General features: G+C 37.1%; 1 protein-coding gene across 4 annotated transcripts in view; it reads left to right on the top strand.

Moving 5' to 3' along the window:
* The first annotated feature begins 201 nt into the window (after positions 1-201).
* Positions 202-17,610, top strand: part of SLC6A15 (solute carrier family 6 member 15) — a 47,331-nt gene continuing 29,922 nt past the window's right edge. For 2 of the 4 annotated variants that reach the window (XM_059934709.1, XM_059934713.1), the window contains exon 1: positions 202-698. The gene's annotated coding sequence lies outside the window, so the exon portion shown is untranslated. Of the gene's footprint in view, positions 699-1,060; positions 1,097-17,610 lie in introns of those variants that run through there. The other 2 variants (XM_059934710.1, XM_059934711.1) reach the window with 2 other exon arrangements.

Here is a 17,610-nt window from a genome sequence, read left to right as displayed (position 1 = left end):
AGGGTGTGAGGTAGGACCATTTCTATTGTTATCCCGGCTGAGACAAAGGCGGGGTGGCAGTGGTGGGGGCGCGCAAGTGGTGCCCATCCTTTCGGTTGCGTAGGTTGGGGGAGTACGGGATGGCACGGGGGATTTGTTTTGTTTTGCTCTGGAGCCGGCTTCCCGGAGTCCCTCCCGTCCCCCGCCTGGAGCGCAGGGAGGACGCCGCGAGGCAGCCGCAGCGGCCTCTGCGTCAAGGGGCGGCGGGCCGGGGAGGTGCGGCGCCGGGCCTGGAGACCTGGCTCGCGTCCCCCAGGCGCCCGCAGCCTCCCCCCTCCCCCGCAGCCTGTCGGAGGCCGCAGCTCCGGCGGGCCGGGCACGTGGGCGCCTCCGTCACACCCTCACTCACACACTGACACACACCCGCGCGCGCACGCACCCGCGCGCCTGCATCTCGTGCTCTTCGCCTGGCGGACACACAGGCGCTCAGGAGGAGTCCCCTGCAGCCCGCAGGGCAGAGACCCCCTCCACCCTGCCCCAGGACCCGCCCGCCCTCAGCAGCTGCTTCTCTCCAGACAGCTCCCCGCGGCCTCGGTCAGCCACCTGGACCCGACCCCTTGGCCACTGCTGCTACTGTCGGGACGTGGACACAGCAAGAGGCGCCGGCCAAGACACCCTGACGGTGAGGACACGCTCCTACCGCTAAGGACACGGTGGAGGTAGGGTGGGGCTCACCGCGAGGCACCCTGGAGCTCGGGGCCGGGGAAGGGAGCGGAATTGATGGAGGGATCCCGGGAAGGACTCAGGCTGTGTCCGGGGGGTGAGGGGAGGTAGGGCGGCTCCAGAGCCCCAGGAGGGCGAAGCTGGGCTCTGCGAGCGACCCTTCGGGCTCTGCGTCCTGCACCTGTGCACAATCGGGGGGCCTAGAAGCGGTGTGTAACGGGAAGCACATGGGTCGAAACGTGCCGCCATCCTTCCTTCCTGTCGTGACCACAGCATCCCCAAAAGACTAGTCATTTCCAAGTCCAGTCAGGGTTGGCCGAAGGGCGGGGTCCGCCTGAGGCAAGTCGGAAAGTTGCCAGGGTCGGGACGGAGCGAGACGCTTCCAGGGCTCTCGGTGAGTTGGAAGCTGATCCTCGTGCAGGTGAGGGTGGGGCGGGGAGAGGAGCCAACCGCATTCCTCGTTCGCTTCTGGTTGCTTTTGCAACTGCCGAAGGCGACTGCCCAAGGCGGTGTGTTTTCACGTGACCCCAGTTCCCTTTTGCCTGAGGTATCCTGCGTTAACTGGTCCTGAAGTGGGCCTTTCTCCCGCACAAGGCACGAGGCTCCCGGAGAAAGCACAGCCTGTGTGTTTCTGCGCATCCAGGGATTTGAGAATGTGGCGGTGAGGGTGTTGGCGCCGGGATTTTAAGGAGACGATGGGAGACCGTTTCTACGTTTCATGAACTCGGCTCGTTTGTGCGTGGCCTGGGCAGAGGACCGTTTTGAGTATAGGGGTAGACTTTCAGTCAGTAACGCGCCTTATAAATACGAATGGATCAAAAACGCTCGAGCTGTCCTGGGGACAGTTATGACCTACCCGGTCTCAGAGGCCGCAGTGGCTGGAATGCTTTTCCGGTAAGCGGAAAAGCGGCGTTTGCCGCTCGCTCGCGGAGAGGGAAGCCCCCAGGTTCGCGCTCTCCGGTGCTGAGCTCTCCTTTCCGCTTTCCATTCTCTTCCCTAGCGGGGAAACAGTGGAGTAAGAAGGGGCGGGGTCCGCACTCGGGCGCGGTGACGTCAGCAGTGTTTGGGTGCTTATGCAAATGAGACTGCGACCGTTTCTCCTAGGCCGGCCGTTTCCCCTCCAGGTCTTAAAGGTAGACCCAGTCTCAGTCTGCACCGTTTGTTTGGTCCACTGCCCAGAAACACAAGAGGACCGAAGCGTTTGCGTTCTGTGCTACATTTGGGCTTCTCGTTTCCCCATTTTTAAAGCTGTTTTATACCTGTCATTGCCTGGTTGCTTTCCCGAAACACGGGGGACAATGTGTTTGCTTTAAGAAATATCATTCTCTGACGAACAACCCCGTGAAGAGCTCCTTACCCCACCCAGCCTCAGTTCTGCAAGAATGGTGCTGAGATACACTCCTGCTTCTGTCTTCAACGCCTAGTATTGGATTTGACTTGTAGGAGCTATTTAATAAATTACTTGATGATGGACCGAAGAGTGTGTGTATTTCTCTCATTAAATTCGGAGTATTCAACCATCAAAATTGTCTATTTTGCGAAAATGAGTGGGTTTTGTGTCTTACATGACCAACGATCCATGTATATTTGTTAGCTTAAAATATATTATCAATATATTACTGAATTCATTGACCATTTTCCTCCAAATGAAAAGAACATTCAGTGTATTCTTTTTTTTGTAGAAAGATAGGAATTAATGTTGTTGTGAAAGGAAGAGAATGTCATCATTTGTTCACAAGTTTTCTTTTTCTGATTGCACGTTATATATTTGATTCAATAATTACTTTATATTCCAATATATGTAACTCAAGATACTGTATTTTAATGGCGTTAAGAAAGATATTTACATATGTTTTTAGGAAGTAAGTGCTCTGTTATCCAATTAATAAATAAGAAATACTATCTTAGTCTAGTTCAGGTTGCTATAACAAATTACCATAAACTGGGTGGCTTATAATGAACAGAAATGTATTTCTCACACTTCTGGAGGCTGGTCCAAGATCAAGGTGCCAGCAGATTCCGTGTCTGGTGGGAGCCTGCTTCCTGGTTCATAGAGGGTGCTTTCTCACTGTGTTCTCACGTGGTCGAAGGGGCTAGTTAGTTCTCTAGCGTCTCATATTAACCCCCAAAAGCCTCAACTTCTAATACCATCACATTGGGGTTAGAATTTCAACATATATGGGATGGGGGGAGGACACAAACATTCAAACCATAGCAAACAGTAAAGAATTTTTAAATTGGATAATAGCTGTTTGAGATACCAATAATCAGGTGGAGATGCTTAGTTGTCAGTTGTTGAAATTTTAAAATAAGTTAGAATAATTACTAAAACCTAAACTTGATAGGCATTAGTTTACCCAGTGATCACAGTTCAAATTTTATTTTGTACATGTTAGAAAATATGCTTGTCCTGTCATGACATAAAACTTTTGTCTTAATTGGTAAGAAGTTTGCATTCTTTTGAACTCTGGGGTTATCATCCAGGTAATTAAAAAATCATTGACTTTTAGAATGATAGACCTGAAAGAGACTGTTGGTGATCAAAAGGGCGGAAAGCTTTTACTTCTCAATTTACTTCTCAACTTCTTTTGGAGAGTGTGTTAACCCCTTTATTACTGCATACATATGCATGATTGGCTGTAATAATATATTCCTATGCAGAGTCGATTTTAAAATAGTTTCTGAGCAGATGGCATTATTAACAAAAATCCATGGGTGTAGTCTGATGCGTGAAAACATTCAAGGTTACATAGCAGGCATCTTTAGATTTATTTCCAATTTGTCCTATAACTTAAAGCAAGTCCTAACTACTCTTTTGGATATATTGAGTAAATAATTTTTTTAATAAACAAATTTATCTGCTTATACATTAACTTTGACCAGTAATGATTGTCTCATATTTCTCGGTGAACAGCAAGCCCTAGAGACTGGGCTACAGGGTGGTATTAAATGCACAGTACCACTTGATATAGGATAGAGCTGTTTTCAGTCTCGAAGGTCAGTTTATTTCCTTGTGATTGATGCACTAAGGTATCCTTTCACATCAGATTAATTGATTGTTATCTTTGAACAGAATGCTTAACCTGGGAGCTTTTTCACCTATCAGATTGGCAAAGATCAAAAATATTACTCACCGATAAAGACGCAGACAACTTAGAGAATGGACTTGAGGACATGGGGAGGGGGAAGGGTAAGCTGGGACGAAGTGAGAGAGTGGCATGGACATATATACACTACCAAATGTAAAACAGATAGCTAGTGGGAAGCAGCCGCATAGCACAGGGAGATCAGCTCGGTGCTTTGTGTCCACCTAGAAGGGTGGGATAGGGAGGGTGGGAGGGAGACGCAAGAGGGAAGAGATATGGGGATATGTGTATACATATAGCCAATTCACTTTGTTATAAAGCAGAAACTAACACGACATTGTAAAGCAATTATACTCCAATAAAGATGTTAAAAAAAAATATGACTCACTGTATTGAAGAAGGCAGAGGGAACCAGGCACTTTCATACTTTGCTTGTGGTAGTACAAATTGAGACAGCTTTTATAAAGGGTCATTTGTCAATATTTACCAAAAGTATAAAAGCATATAACTTTTGATTAAGCAGTTCCGCTTCTAGGAATTTATTCTACAGATATGTAAATGTCAGATATACAAAGTGAGTTGCTTGAACACTGAAGCAAACTGTCAGAAATGACCGATATATGACATACTCATACCATCATTTTAAAAAACACAGTAATGTATGACATACCCATATGATCATTTAAAAAAAACACTATAAACTATTGTATTGAGAGCAAAAGGTTTTAAAGACTTTTAAAGTGAAAAACCAAGATGCAGAATTATGCATCATATAGTATATAGTAACAGTGGTGTAAAAAGAAAAAGGTTGGGAAGGTGGAAAGAAAACACATATTAGCCTGAATATACATATTAGCTTGAATATATACCAAATATCTGTGGAGGACTTTGGTGACTTATAGAGAGAGAGGGATGGGATTAGATGTGCTGGGGAAAAAGAGTGGGAAGATTTTTTTCACTCTATACCCACCATATTACTGTATTATTTATTCTAAATACAAATTTGAACATATTCTAAAGTGAAAACAGTAGCATATAAAAAGTACTCTTGGGAGAAGAGTAGCCAGGTATCAGATGCCATCAAATGAGTAAGGTATAAAAGTCAATGGATATTTTGGGTCCATGATTTTTGTAGTTTCTGAATTTATAGGAAAGTTTCCTACATTCAGTATTCTTAGTAATAAAATTGTATTAGAGCAGCAGATGAGATTTAGTGGATTCACTAAAATCAACTGGTTATATCAGCATAAAAATGCACATTTTTTAGTGAGTTGACTAAGGTTTTTTTTTTTTAAATTTGAGATGGTTATAGATTCATATGTAGTTGTTAAGAAATAATTATATAAGATAATATATAATTATAAGAAATAACACAGAGAGTTCTTGCGTGCCTTCTATGCAGTTTTCTGCAAGTGTAACCTTTTGCAAATCTATACTATGACATCATAATCAGAATATTGACATTGATAAAGCAAAGTTACAGAGTTTCAGCATTATAAGGATCCCTGTGTGGCCCTTTCATAAGCACAACCACTTCAGTCCTGTTCCCAACCTGTCCTTAAATCGTGGTGACCACTAACCTATTATTCATGTTTGTTGTTTTGTCTTTTCAAGAATGTTATGTAAGCAGAATATAATGTGCAACCTTTTGGAATTGGCTTTTTCAACTCAGCATAATTGTCTGTAGATTCATCTAAGCTGTTGTGTGTATTAGTGGTTTGTTTTTATTTCTGAGTAGTACTCCATGGTATGGATTTACCAGAGTCTGTTTAAGCATTCACCCATTGAATGACATCTGAGTTCTTTCCAGTTTAGGGTTGTTATGAACAAAGCTGCTATAGAAACTTGTTTACAGGTTTTATGGAACCTAAATTTTCATTTCTACAGCATAAATGCCCAGGAGGGCAATTGCTGGATTATATGGTAGTTGCATGTTTTGTTTTCTGGAGAGCTGTACCATTTTACATTCTCACTAGCAATGTATGAATGATCTAGTTTTCTCCATATCCTTGCCAGAATTTCGTTGTCTTTCTATTTTAGCCATCCCAATAAGTATGTAATGACATCGCATTGTAGTTTTAGTTACCATTGCTAATGGCTGATAATGTCAAACCTCATTTCATGTGCTCATTTGCCATCCAGACATCATATTCAGTGAAATGTCCCTTTATGTCCTTTGTCCATTTCCTAATTATTTTTAATTGATGACTTTTATGAGTTCTTACAGATCCTAAATACTGTTTTTTTTTCTTGGGGTTGTGGTCTGCAAATGTTTTCTCCCGGTCTTTAGCTTATTTTTTTTCATCCACTTAATAGGTTCTTTCACAGAGCAAATTTTTAAATTTTGAAGTCCATTTTACCAATTTTTGCTTTGATGGATTCTGCTTTTGGTTTCATGTCTAAGAATTCTTTGCTTAGCTCTAGATCTCAACATTCTTTCTGATTTCTTTTTAAAACGTTTATAGTTTGACGTTTTACATTTAAGTCCGTGATTTATTTTGATTTGTTTTTGTATAAGGTATGAAATTTAGGTCCAGGCTACATTTGCTTGGGAATGCCCAATTGTTCCAGAGCTATTTGTTGAAAGGGTTATCCTTTCTCTACTGAAATTGCTTTTGCACCTTTGTCAAAAATCAGTTGGATGTATTTGTGTGGGCCTGCTTATGGGTACTCTCTTCTGTTTCATTGATCTATTTGTCTGTCCTTCTGTCAGCCTCACACAGTCTTTATCACTGTAGCTATATAAGTCTTCAAATAAGGTAGAAAGATTCCTCCTACTTCATTCTTCCATTTTGAAATTGTTGTAGCTATTTTAGTTTTTTGACGTTTTATATAAATTTAGAATAATCTAATCTATATCTACAGAAATTTTTGCTGGGATTTTATAGGAATTGCCTTAAATCTGTATACCAATTTAGGAAGAACTGACTTATTTACTGTGTTGAGTCTTTCAGTCCGTGAACATGGTATGTCTGTCCATATTAATATTTAGATCTTCTTAGATTTCTTTCATCATGTGAAGTATTCAATATAAAAGTACTGTTCATATTTTGTAGATTCCTTGGTATTTTCAATATAGGCAATCAGGATGTCTGCACAAATGGAAAATTTTCTTTCTTCCTTTCCAATCTATATGCCTTATATTTCCTTTTCTTGCCTTACTGCACTGGCTAGAACTTCCAGTACTACAGTGAATAAAAGTATGTGAATGGACATTCTTGTCTTGTTCCTGAGCTTCAGAGAAAACATTACATTATTAGTTTTTGAATATTGAACAAGCCTGTGTACCTAGAGTAAGACCCACTTGGTCATGGGGTACAATTCTTATTATATAGCACTGAATTCTGTTTTCTAATATTGTGTTAAGGAAGTTTTTGTCTTTATTCATGAAGGATATAGATATATAGTTTTTTGTTTGTTTTATTCTGGTACCATCTTTGTATGGTTTTGGATTCAGAGTAATACTTAATAAAATGAATTGCGAAGTGTTCTATCATCTTCTATTGTCTGGAAGAGATTGTGCAGAGTTGGTGCTAATTGTTTCTTAAATGTCAGGTGGGATTTCCCAGTGAAACCATCTGGGCCTGGAGATTTCTTTTGTGAGAGTTTTAAAATAATGCATTCATGTTTCTAAATAGTTATATGGATATTAAATGACCTGTTTTATGTTGGGTAAGTTGTGGTAGTTTGTGTTTTTCAAGGAATTAGCCTATTTCAACTAAGTTGTCAAGATTTATGTGTGTAGAGTTTTGCTAGTATTTCCTTATGGTCATTTTGATGTCTGCAGGTTTTCTTATAATCCTTGTTTCGTTTCTGATATATAAAATGATATACAAAAGCATAAGATCGACCTTATGGAGCTTTACATTAGGGTAACTAAACGTGTCTTTCAAGGCTAATATTTATCTTGTGGTTAAAAGAAAATCACTGCATGGATTTAAAAACCTAAACCACACCTTTTTTTACACAGGTCTAGCCCCACTGTGAATGGTTCCTTGGACAATATTTCAAATTTAATTAAGTATTTTTACTTTCAGTTAAATTCAATGACTATTCAATTTATCTCCCCCATTAGGCAGTTAGTACATATGCTACATAACAAACTATGCGTTTTTTTGTTTTTTGTTTTTAGTAGGTTTGAAACAATGTTATATTGAAGCATTCACCCTCTGTTACCTTCCTGGGATTGTAGTGACTTTAAACAATAATGATTTATTATTTTTCATTATCCTCTGTGTTGGTTGGGCTCAGCTAGGTGCTTCATCTGTTCTAGTTGATATTTCTAGTTGATATTAGCTGGCTATTCAACTGGGGCTATTCAACTTGTGCCTGTGGGTTTAGCTCAGATGGCTGGTACAATTGGTGGCTGATAGAGTCTCTCTCTCACTTTTCATGTGGGATTTCTAACAGGGCAGGTGGACATTTTTTATATTGTGTCTGGCTTCCAAAAGAGTCAAAGCAGAAACTGCCAGGCTTCCTGAGGCCTAGGGACATTTGCATAGTGTCACTTCTGCATTCTAACGGTCAAAGGAAGTTCAAGGCCAGCCCAGAATTAAAAGAAGGGGAAATAGACTCCATCTTATTAATGAGATGAGTAACAGGGATAATATAGCATTGGGAAGAATTGTTAACATTTGTGTTTGCTATCTATTATAGGAAATATCTAAGAGAGATCATACTTGACATTCTATGATGATGACAATGAAACATGTTGAATGCTTTTAAATTCATTTTTTCCATAAGGCATGATAATACAAATAGATATATAAGTGTAATACAATAGAATGTGCCTGCAGGAGGCTAATAATAGCTCCTGAAGATTTGTCTACCTCTTAATTCCTGGCACTTGTGACTGTTACCTTAGTTGGAAAAAGACTTGTTGCAGAAATTATCTTCAGATGAAGAGGTTATCCTAGAATGTCCAGATGGGCCCTATATGCCATGCCATCTCAGATGTCCTTGTATGAAAGAGGCAGAGGAGATTAGACACACATAGAAGAGGAGGAAGCAATGTGGTTATGGAGGTATGAACTGGAGTGATGTGGCTATGAGTGAAGGAACACCGGCAGCCCCAGAAGCTAGAAGAGGCGAAGAACAGACTTTCCCCTAGGGCCTCCTGAGGGACTGCAGACCTGACAACACCTTGATTTTGGTTCACTGAAACAGATTTCGAATCTCTGGCTTCCAGAGCTTTGAAAGATCAGATTTCTGTTGTTCCAAGCCACTAAATTTGAATTTGTTACAGCACCCTCAGGAAATGAATACAGTGCCTAAATCTGAGGTGTTCTCAATAAAACTTTAAATGTTTAAAAGACTTTTTGTGTATTTTAAAAATGTTTAAAAGGCCTTTTGAAAGACTTAGTTAAATAAAATTTAAGATCTGTCCTTGGTTTATAGAAGTCAACAAAAATACATTTCAATTTCTGGGAATTGCTGTATAATTATAATTAACTTTGAAATAATTGCAAGCTCACAAGAAGGTGCAAAGGGAGGTCCTGTGTAACCTTCACTTAGCCTCCCCCACTTTATAATCTTATATAAAAATACAGTACAATATCAAAACCAGCATACTGATATTGGTACAATTCATAGAGCTTTTCCAGATTATGCAGTCATTTTTTCTGTATGTGTGTGTATGTATGTATTGTTCTTTGCAATTTTATCACATGTATAGCCTCATGCAACCCTTATCACAATGAAGATACTAAATGGTACCATCTCACAAGATTCCCCTGTGCTACCTTTTTATAGCACACCCACCTGTCCTTCTGTACCATAACTCCTAGCAACCACTGTTCTGTGGTTCATCTATGTCATTATCTAATTTCACAAATGTAATATAAATGGAATCATGAAATATGTATCCTTTTCAAACTGGCTTTCTCTCCCCCATTTAGCATCATTCCCTTAAAGTTTATCCAGGTTGTTGCATGCATCAATAGTTCTTTCCTTTTTATGGCTGATATTGCATGATATGGACGTACTCTGGTTCGTTTAACCATTCACCCATTGAAGGACGTTTGGGTAGTTTTCAGTTTGGGGCTATTATGAATAAAGCTTTTATGAACATTTATGTACAAGTTTCTGCTTGAAAAGAAGTTTTTATTTCTCTGGGATATATGCCTAAGAGTGCAAAATGATGGTCACAATGGTAACTCTATTATTAGTGTTAAAAGTAACTGCCAACTATTTTTTAGAGTGGCTATACTATTCTACATTTCTATCAGCAGTATATGATTGATCTAGTTTCTTCACATCCTCACCAACTTTTGGTGTCATTATTTATTTATTTATTTATCTATTTATTTATTTTAGCCATTCTGATAGATGTGTTATAGTCCACATTTTTGGGCAAAACGTATGTTACCAAGTGTAAGTTGTGACTTTGTATTTCACTTGTAAAAATGTTCTCCTCCTTTTGATTGATTCTGTGATTTTTTTTGTTATCTTTTTGCTTAATGCAGACATTTTATATAAAGAGATATAATTTGCAAAATAAATGCTTAGATGGAATTCTATATGGTTGAAAATTTTTTGTTTATTTGTTAAAATCATTATTTCATTATGTTACCAAATTTTGTCTTTTTCTATGGCGATTATTTCATAACTACAAACTTCTTAACATGTGCCTTTTTTTTCTTGGGTATTTCAATATGGTTCAACATTTTATTTTTGTTCAAACAGTCTTTACTTTTTACCTTATACATTAGAATATGAAAAAATATATTTCATTTGAATTCACAATGAATTTCAGATTCAATGTTCAGAATTGGTTCATATTTAAAGAAAACTTTATTCAGTAAAATTTGGATTTGTCCAAGTCAGGGAGATAATTTACTGTTGTTCTAGTTCTTTATTAGAGAATATTAAGATTGTGGAAAATGCCAGTAATTAGCCAGCACAGGCATGTCTGTTTGAGTCATCTCTCATATCTAAGATGCAAGTGCCTGCCTGCTATTTTAGGGTTTTGCATATTTTCACTGGAAGCATTTATTAATGTCTAACATAACATAATTTCAAAAGATGTTTTAACAATAGTAGTTTAAAAGTCTGGAAAGCTGGAGTAAGAACTCTGTTAATTCTATAGTGAATTATTTCTATTTTGAGTTAACTCTATAGTGAAATTTTTAGCAAGAATAATTAAGACAAAAGCAGAGAAAACACCTATTACCAATAGCAGGGATAAAAAATGAGATAAGACTAAAAATCCTGCAGGTGTTAAAAAACACTAGGGACTATTATGAATCACTTTGTGCCAATAAATTTGACAATTTAGATGATATAAATTCCTTGAAAAGCACAACTTACCAAAACTAACACAGAAAGAAAAAGAAAACCTAAGTAGCTGTATATCAATAAAATAAATTGAATTTTTTATTGAAAATATTCCATAAAAGAAAACTCCAGGCCCAAGATGGCTTTATTGGTGAATGCTGCCAAACATTTTAGGAAGAAATAAAACCAATCCTACATATAGTCTCTCAGAAAATAAAAGAGAGGCCATTTCAGAACTCTATTAAGGAGTCCACCAAAACCAGAGAAGTAAAATATAAGAAAAAAAATTTTACAGATCCATGTTCCCATGAATATAGTTGAAAAAAATCCTTACCAAAATATTAGCAAATAAATTCATTGATATATTAAAAGGGTAATACATCTAGAGTAAGTGGGGTTTATCCCATAATAAAAGATACAAAACCAATCAATATAATACTCTATATTAACAGATTAAGAAGTTATGTGATTATCTTAATAAAAGCAGGAAATTATGTGACAAAATTCAACAAGTATTCATGATTCAAGAAAAAAATCACTGAACTAGGAATAAAAGAAACTTCTAAACAGATAAAAGGACCTGATGAAAAAATCCATAACTAACATTGTACCTAACAGTAAAATATTGAGTACTTCCCCACTAACATTGGGGCATAGATGAAGAAGTCTGCTCTTAACACTTCTGTTCAAAATTTTGGTGGATGTCCTAGCCAGAAAATAACTCAAGAAAAAGAAATTAAAGGCAAACAATTAGAGAAAGCTAAACTATCTTTATTTACCAATGACATATTGTCTATATAAAAATCCTAAGGAATCTTTAAAAAATAACAACTTGATTTAGCATTGTTGCAGGATATAAAGCTTGTATTAAAAAACATCACTTTCTTTTTCTGGAGAGAAATTAAAGCAGATACAAATAAATGGAAAGATATACCAAGTTCATAGATTGGAAAACTCAATTTTTTAAGATGTGAGTGTTCCACAAATGGGCCTATAGAATCAATGTAATCCCATTCAAAATTCCAGCAGGCTGTTTTTTTTGGGTAGAAATTGACAAGCTGATTTCAAAATTTATGTGGAGAGGCAATGAAACAATCTTAAGAAAGGAAAAACACATTAAAAATGGTTAGGGTTGAGAACCACAAGTTAAAATTTTATTATGTTGATTTTAAAAGGTTTGAATCTAGCTTTAAGTGTTTAAAATAGATTTTTTTTCTGAAAAGTTACACATGAAGATATTAAAGCAATACAAAAATGGGAGAATGAGAAAAGTATAAAGATAAGTCCAAATTTAAATAATGTAACATTTTCAACATTTTTAATGTATGTAAGTCCCTATATAGAATAGATAAATGGGAAGACACCAATTGTTTTATATTTATAATAGGTGTATTGTTTACATTTATAATAGGTGTATTTATAATAGGTGTATAATAAGGTTCTTTGCAAGCTGCAGAAACTGATGCTGGCTATGAGAAAAAAAAAAAAAAGAAATATTGGCAGGGTCACAGGGACTCAAAGAAACAATGGGGTGCTTGGCAATAAGATGGAAAAGGGCAAGAATGAAAACGGTTTTGAAAACTAGGAACCAGGATCCATGACTATGGTAGTAGTTACAGCCTGGGCATAATGCCTTTGGAATTAAATGAGATGCCAACTTTTTGATCTCTTTGTTCTTCTCCTCAAGGTCCAAAATCCAGGGAGAGGAAATTTTAACTGGACAAATGCAGATTATTCTCAAAAACGGTGGCAGTATTTCTCTCTTCCCTCTACTCATCCCTTTAGCAAATTGACCTTGTTGTTCCTTCCATCAAAACATGGAGTTTATTTACTCTTGAGTCATCTGGACTTAGCTGTGTGACTTGCTTTGGTCAGTGAGACATCAGCAAATGTGACACAAACAGGCTTTACTAGCACTTGTGTGTTGGGCTTACCCCTTTTGGCTAGAGTTGGAACTCTAAGCTTATAATGTGAACAAGCTGGAGCTAGCATTTTGGAGAGACTACGTGTAGGAGGACCAAAGTGCTCTGGCTGATAGGCTGTCCCTGCCAGAATGTGATTTGAGACCCTCTTAGACCATCCTCCTCCACTCGAGTTGACAGGTGACTGCAGAGCAGAAGTGACCCAAGTCAAGAGAAGCAAAACAACTGACCATCTAAGCCTAGCTCAAGTTGCTAATCCACAAAATCATGAGCAAATACAGTTTTTGTTTGTTAAGCTATTAAATTTTGAGGTAATTTATTATGCAGAGATAGAAAACTGGTTTTATAAAAAAGTGGTGTTAAGACACCTGAAACATGTAGCATTGGCTCTGGACTCACATTATCCTTAATTGAATGAAGTTGTAATATAATACAAACATAAGAGGGCGATAATCATAGTAATAAAAGAAAACATATATTGAGTACTCTCAATGTGTTTGCGTTTATCCAAGCACTTTATTATTAGATAACTGAGTAATGTAGCCAAGGTCATAAAACCGTAAGTGATAGAGTTTGGATTTGAACTCAGTCTGTCTCTAGAACCTAGATATAAATGTTTGGCACCATGGCCTTCCCTGGTGGCACAGTGGTTAAGAATCCACCTGCCAATGCAGGGGACACGGGTTCGAGCTCTAGTCCGGGAAGATCCCACATGCCGCGGAGCAACTAAGCCTGTGGGCCACAACTACTGAGCCTGCGCTCTAGAGCCTGCGAACCATAACTACTGAGCCCACATGCCTCAACTACTGAAGCCCACGCACCTAGAGCCCATGCTCCGCAACAAGAGAAGCCACCGCATTGAGAAGCCAGTGCACTGCAACAAAGAGTAGCCCCTGCTCACCACAACTAGAGAAAGCCCGAGCGCAGCAATGAAGACCCAACACAGCCAAAAAAATAAAAAATAAATAAATTAAATAAATAAATAAATAAATGTTTGGCACCAACACATGTCTTTTCACAGCAATAAATATTAATTCCTACAAGATCTCATTAAAAGTAAATAAGAAGGATTATATAAAAACATGAAGAGGTGGGATCATTATCCTTTTTTGGACTATGAGTTTCATATTTAGACAGCATCCTAAATTGCTTTCTGCTATGAAAGATGAGGACGTTCTCATACCTTTCTTTCCTTCTTTCTCCCGTTTAAATTCCTGATTTTGTTAGTTAGGTTATTTTTGGGTTTTAATTTATATTTTTCTCCTCAACATAATTCTTATAGATTTTGAACCTTATGTCCTTGTTTAAATTAATGTTCACTTCTGTCGTTTAACATGGGTCTCTGTCTCGATTGGCTAAATTTCATGATCATGTAGCCTGTCCCTCTTTCTCCCCATTAGGGCTCATCAGATCTCTTATGGATGAGAATATTTGCCTGTGACATTTATAATTGGAATACAAAATACTTGAGTATAAAAATTGAAGATCAAGTACTTTTTTCTCTTAGTTTTTATAGAGGTGATTGAATATCCTGGACTTATTTCTACTTTCTACTTCTGCTTGAAATCCCTAGGAATCTCTCTACCAGTAATTTCTCAGTGTTGACCCTTCTACATTATTATTATTAATATTATTATTATTATTAGATAATACAAGTCTTAGCAAAAGTCTGCTATTTTATCTTTTAGTATTTTGTGTTTTATTCTATTCTGTTTCCTGATATATATTCTACATTTATCTTTTGCTTTTGTTTCCCTCTCAACTACTACCCCTCCATCTCCCTGTTTCTATGTAAAACCTTTTCATTCTTAGCAATTAATCTCATAATTACTCATAATCTCATAGTAAATAATCTCCTTTTTGAAGGGGGAGATTTCTATCTTGTCACACCATGTGATAAAAAAATTAGTGCCGTGCAAATGAAGCATAGATGGAGTGATCTGGGGCACTCTGCATCTTCAATTCGGATTTAATCTCTGGAACACTGGTTGTCAAATTTTTTCAACAGTAAATATTTCAGGCTTTGCAATCCATACAAAGTGATTCAGTTGTTGCAGCACAAAATTAACCATAGGAGATATGTAAATGTGTGGGCATGACTATGTTCCAATAAAATTTTATTTACAAAATCAGACCGTGGGTTGTATTAGGCTCATGGGCAGTATTTTCTTGACCCCTGCTCTCGCCTATCTGTTACTCTGTTGTAGACAGGAGGCTCTTATCAGTTAGTGATGAGGACAGTTAATGCAACTCCTAGGTACAGGTGAAGAGCAGTATGATAGCTTGTCGCCAAGTTGACTCTCCCAGGAGTGGATGGTGGTAACTTGGCAGAGACTGTGCAGTTAATTGATTCTGATTATCCTACTGCCCATGTGACCTGTAGAATACGAAAAACTTATCACCCACTACTTCACATCCTCCCTGGACATTCCTGCTTCGTAGTAACAGTGATATACTTTTGGCAATAGTCAATTACACGTTTAAATCTTTGTTTATGGCATACTTTTACGGGCTAAGTTCTTCAGGAAAGCTTTTGACATTCCTAAAAGATTTCTCTTTCAAAAAAGTCAGGTCTTGAAAATTTGAAATTAATTTGGCTTCCAAATTGTCTCATATACTAGGTTTTTACAAATCCACTCAGAAACTCAATTTATATCTTTTGGCTATATGCAGCAGCTATATAAGAAAGATATGCCTCTGACTCAGTAAATATAGGGACTTGGGGTAAAAGGCAAAAAACAAAAAAACAACCAAATGTGTAATAATGCAAAATACTTGTAGTTATTATACAATATTATTCTGTCATACTTCAGTTCATTTATTTGACAGACAAATTTAAACATTGAGAATGTGAGATTGGTAAGATAATGTCATTCTCCAAGTAGAGCTTATGGCCTATTGAAGAAGAGATATACATTTTTCCCCAAGACTTACGTGTTATTGTGGAAACTTCAATGTTAACTGCAACCCCACCTGATATTTTCCTATAACCATCCCAGATAGGAGCAGGAGGTGGGAGAAACAAAGTGAGATATGAGAGTGTAAATTATTTTACTTGTGATATTATTAATGTACTATCACTTCTTTTTTTTGCTTATAATGGAAAAGGAACTCTAAATGCATGCAAATACATATTTAGCATCACTTTTTAAGTTTTAAATTTTATAAAGGTTGCCTAAGATTATTGCATTATAAATCTGTATATGTAGTTAAGTATATTTTAGGCATTTAAAATAGAAGTTGCATTCAAATTTTGTTTCCATTAGACACTGATTTTTTTTTTTCATAAGAATGTGAACTTTGGGTAGTCTGACAGGAATCTTTAAACTAAACTATACCAAAAGATATCCTATGTATGATTATTCATTGGATATGTAAAAAACATGCAACAGTGGCCAAAGATGTTATTTCTAATTTTTTTCCTGCAAAGACTAGAAATCTATAGAAGAAATACAACAATTTTGAGATAATTAATTTGAGGGAGGATCATGAATAACACTGTCTTTTAAATTTTTTCTTCATGAAATGGTGGGTGATTTTACTGTAATAATATCTTTAAACTTCAATACATTCCTTACCTTTCTATTTGCATGGAAAAAAGCAAAAGGAGTAACAGACCAATGTTTATTGAGGAAACTAAGTTAAGAGTCATATAACTACAAGAAGTTACACAACTAAGTAAAAGAGCTATGGCATAACTCCAAGCTTGTCAGATTAAAACAAATGCTCTTATCCATGTATCAGTAAAGTTATTATGCAAACAGTTTATCATTAGATGATCCAAAAAATGTAGACCTTTAGATAATTCATGTCTCACAAATCACAATTTCTTATATGTCAGATTGTTTTCTTCCAGCAAAAAACTATTTGGAAAACTAGCTTATTTCAGTTTTTCAGTGGTTATATTTATTCATCTATTCAACTAATAATTACTGAGCTCTAGGGGGAAATAGTATAAATTAAACATACATAATCTCTAACCTCATGAAACTATTTCTGTATCCAACCCTTGTTGGCCTCTTTAAAATAGTCACCATGAGAAGTTCTTCAGTTATTCTAGAGATGTGTCTATTATTCAGAATATTTTGGGAATGCTTCTCTTTCAGAATTTCCTTCACAGTCTTCCTGTTAATTTTCACCAAATCTTAACGAGTGTATTTTCTTAGAGTATATATTTTAATTTTGGAAACAATGAAACACATACAAACCTAAAAATGACTAATAGTTATATGGTTAAGTTAAAGAATTTTTCTTTTCATTGCATTACCCAGCACCCTGTCTTTTTCATTAAGATTATAAGATAAAGTATGACAGACTGTTTCTCTGACTTTTAATGTAAATCTAACAGGAATTCCATCAAAGAATTCCATTTTTTTTCTAGCAATGAATGGCAGAATTCTTGGGATATCATTTTTAAAGCTTCCTGATCCAATTTTGAGGAGAAACTCTCATATGTTTAGTCACTTTTTAAAATAGACAACTTCATACTGGACAGAATGGCTATTATCAAAAAGTCTACAAATAATAAATGCTGGAGAAGGTGTGGAAAAAAGGGAACCCTTGTACTCTGTTGGTGGGAATGTAAATTGGTGCAGCCACTGTAGAAAACAGTATTGACGTTCCTT

This window comes from Balaenoptera ricei, chromosome 10, assembly GCF_028023285.1.
Source record: "Balaenoptera ricei isolate mBalRic1 chromosome 10, mBalRic1.hap2, whole genome shotgun sequence".
Classification (NCBI taxonomy): Eukaryota; Metazoa; Chordata; class Mammalia; order Artiodactyla; family Balaenopteridae; genus Balaenoptera; species Balaenoptera ricei.
This window is presented reverse-complemented; position numbering and strand designations above follow the sequence as displayed.